This window comes from Mus caroli, chromosome 7 (assembly GCF_900094665.2).
Source record: "Mus caroli chromosome 7, CAROLI_EIJ_v1.1, whole genome shotgun sequence".
In the NCBI taxonomy this organism is placed as follows: domain Eukaryota; kingdom Metazoa; phylum Chordata; class Mammalia; order Rodentia; family Muridae; genus Mus; species Mus caroli.
In genome coordinates this window covers 56,386,324-56,390,700 of record NC_034576.1, presented here as the reverse complement: position 1 = coordinate 56,390,700, position 4,377 = coordinate 56,386,324, and positions in this window count along the sequence as shown.

The window sequence follows — 4,377 nt, the reverse complement described above, 5'->3', positions numbered from 1 at the left end:
CTTCTCATGCTTAGGCAAATTTGCCAGTAATATGATGCATTGAAAGCTAAATATATACTGCTTAAGGCAGGGTGATTGACTTAGAGTGTCTTGGATTCTACCTATTCTTTAGCTTGAGACCACCACGTACTGCCACCCTGAGAACAGGGAGTATATTACATTAAGATGTTATATTTAACTAAAATGGTTTGTAGAATTTTAGGAATAAGGATTTGGAGTTAATAATAAAAAATCTATTCTATCTGTATTTAGTAACCCCAGGCATACTAGAAAAGTATGCCCAATATAAAATTTTATGATCTGTATCACTTGAAATCATGAGTGATTTTCAAAATCTGTATATATAAAGAAAATTTTGGATTGCTAGTCAGAGTTGAAAAGCATCCAAGTCTTGGTATGTGACTCAAATTTCTCCTCCCCTGATCTGCACATTCTCTATGGAAACCATTCACTGCTAGGGCTGGCCCCAAGCAATCTTCTTAATTTTTTTTACTACGCATGTAAGCTATGTAAAAATAAAGTCTGAGTTGAGATGTTGCATCTCTGAGACTGGTGGGACACAAAGGAATCAACTGTTAGTCCTACTTCCCAACACAGTGAAATCCAGAGCTGCCCAAATGATCTCCAAATGCCTCCTATTCCACTTCCTGTTATGTTAGCATAAATATAGGAATGGTAGCACACACCAATAATCCTAGTGCCGAGAAGGCTGAGACAGCAGAATAATGAATTTAGGGTATAATGAACTACAAAGAGAGACACCGTCAAAGCAAGCAAGAAAACAAACAAACAAATGAAAAAACAACAGAAAGAAACAAAAGACAATAGCAGCAACAACAAAGCCAAGATAAGGAATTAAATATGATGGATAAGATTACAAAACAATCGCATTTTTTCATCATATGTTTTAGTATTTCTAATTTTGTTTATTGAGTTTATTTTAAGACAGATTTATAACTACTCTAGACTTGAGAGGCTCTGAGATTTGGATTGCTCTCTGTTTTCATGACTCAAGGTAGGATCTAACCAAATGTGCTTCTTTCCCTTGCTTGCTCAAAGTCAGGGGCATAACATAATTCAATAGTTCAGCCTTATAATGATTAAATTATGGTTAATCATCATGCAACCCTTGTACACACAGATGAGGAGTCCTGTCATTCTCAGATCACTGTCTCCCTGTCTTCTAGGACCCTGACTTCCAGCAGCCTCCTGCAATCCACTAGCACTTTCTGTGATTGAGGTGATTTAGTAATCCCTGGTAACTCATCCTTTGGACTGAGCTCACTCTTTCAGTACTGAGTCTGTCTCTCCAGTGCCTGCTCTACAACTGAATAGGACTACCTTAATACAATCAGTTGCTTGTAGATGGGGATCAATCCCAAGTTCTTATATGTATGATAAAAGCATTGCAGTGCTGAGCTATATCCTTGGTTTGCCTTTATATTTATGCTTTACACAAAAAGTTTTGCTATGATGTCTAGGCTGGCCTTGCATTTGGGATATGCTGTCTCCAGTCAAACTATTTTCTGGGAACAGAGACATAGGCTATTACACAAAGATCACTCAAGTTAGTTTTAAGCAGGGATAATTAATATGCTCTTGTGAGCAATGTTTGTTATACATGTTCTTCTAGTCTCTTAACAGATCAAGTATAGTTATCAATATCTGCCCATTCTTTGCTAATTGATATATAAATTTTGATACCAGAAATTCATGGTCATTACAATGAAATAAGTTCTAGCCATTTAGATTCAACAGCCCATTTAATTGCACTGATTATGTGTCCATAGAATTAAATTGATCCAAACTTCTTTAGAGATGCATGATAATAGACTTGGAATCAACATAATTGATTGAACAACTCATTCACTAAGAAAAGCTATTCAAGCTTGAAAAGAAGTAGAAAATTTAATTTGAAGACATAAGATGATACGATTTATTTGTCTGTTATTTCTGAGCAGATTTAAAGGTACTCATAATAGTAAGGTATGGGGAAACATGTTTCTGACTTAAGTATATTTATAACTAATCGAAATAAGATGTGGTTCCTGAGAAAATTTAAAGGTAAGTATAAATTTTATGCTAAATTGGAGAAAAAGCCTCTACTTTCATTGCACTCCAGAGACAGAAAACAACTCAATTGCATTCCTGATATTTAAATAAAATTGGCTTTAAACTGCCAATGCTTGCTATTAGAGCCGAAAATAATCTACCCAAGAAGAAATAGTAGTAGAAATATACCACTATCATTAAAGGTAATATGAAATTAATGGACAGAAACAGTCCTAACCTGGTCCTTGACATAAAACAAACAAACAAACAAACAAAAACAATAAACACTCCTAATTAACATATGTCTATGTAAACATGAAGAAGCCATATCTAGTTTTTTAAATCTATACTTTACTCCAAGCTGTAAGCAAGAACATGAAGTATTTTTTAATAGGAGAAGATACCCACAGACAGCTAGCAAAGTAGGATCAGAACTTTTCTTAAAGCAACCTAAGGACTCTAAAAGTCACAAAGCTCAGTTGAATCAGCACAGAAGACAAAATCTGTATCAGCTGCAATGGAGATGGACAACACTGCCTGCTGGCTTCTTGACCACAACTGGTGTTGTGTGGATGGAGATGGACTCCTGCAAACAGCCCACAGAGGTGAGGAAGAAAACACAGGAATTTTTTTTTAGCAACATAGGAGGGTAGAGATACGTGCATTTCCATAGGCTTAAATTCTCTTCTATTTCCTTCACCTTCTTAGTTGTATATTGTATTTCTTTAAGGGATTAAGCTGTTTCCTCTTTAAGGGTTTCTACATGTTTGACTGAGCTTTCTTGTATTTTTTAAGGGAGTTATTTATGTCCTCTTTAAAAGCCTCTAACATCATTTACATGAGATGGGGTTTAGGATCAGAATCTTGCTATACAGTTGTGTCAGGATATTAAGGGTTGGTTGTAATAGGAGAGCAGGTTTCCAACTGTGAGATATTGCAGTGGCTTCTGGTGTGTATGTTTTGTGCCTGCTTTTGGTATCTGATTGTCTCTGGTGTTAATTTGTCTTCATGTTCTGGGTTAGAACAGGCCTCTCAAGACGTAGGTAGACCTGTGTGTTGCAGATTAGAGCAGGTGTGCTCTGAGGCAGGCAAAGCAGTATGTCCCTGGTTAGAGCATGCCTCTTGGAAGACAGATAGGACTTTGGAGTTGAGGTAGAACTGCAACTTGAAGATCTGATAGTGAAGACAGAAGTGAGGATTAAAAGGGAGGTGGAGCTCCATCAGAAAAAGTTAAAACACGTCTCTTCTGTCCCCATCTCTACATTTGAAACTTTGCTTAGTCACAGGCAGTGACCACTACAAGTTACATATCCCTGATTGCTAATACTCTTGGCTAGGGTTACCCTCATAGAATACTGGGAAATTTTGTCGCCTGAGTTTCTAGATCATTCCAGAGATGCCTCCCTAGTTTTCCAAACTGATTTCAGCTTTCAATTCCAGTTTTCACTCTCTCTGTCTTCCAACCTCATCACTTCTACTTTCATCTCTGACCCTTCTCAAACAAATCCCCTCCTCCTATTCACTCACATATCTAATCTTTTCAATTCTTATTGAGATTCAAGAATCCCACCTCTGGCCATACTTGTCACTTAGCTTCTTTGTATCTGTGGTTTGTAGCATGGTTATCCTGTACTTTATAGTTAATATTCACTTATAAGTTAGTATATACAATGTATGTCTTTCTGGGTCTGGGTTGGCTCAATTGGGCCAGGATGATGTTTTCCAGTTCCATCCATTTTTCTGCAAATTTCATGATGCCATTGCTTTTGATAGTTTAATAATATTCGGTGGAGAGCCGTGCCGTGAGCAATCGCCAGGGAGGAGCAGTTGGAAAGGTTTCTTTTACTGGCATCTCAAGATTTGCTCAGTATTGGGGAATACATGCTGCCTCCCAGGACTCTTATGGATATACTAATACCAGTGTAGAGATCACTGGGTTCAATAAAATTTTGGTAAACCAGATTAATTATCCATCTACCCCAGTCTGTGTTTACCTCCCTTTCTTGTTTATTCTATCAAATGATTCATTTGAAGTCTGTTCCAATGATTCCTGTTGGATTTCTCAATGTTGGGATGTAACAAAGAACACCCGTGCCATGGTGGCATGGATNCCACGTTGGATCCCTGTTCTGGTGGAAACACCCTCCACCTTATCTCTGTTTTGACAAAAGAGAGATTTTGGCATTACTGCTGCCGTGATCATAGCAATTTCAGCTAGTGCAGCTGCTGCTACAGCTGCAGGGTAGGCTATGGCTAGTACGGTTCAATCAGGCACAAAATTAAATCAGCTTTCAGCAGATCTGGCTGATGCCATCACTGTCCAAA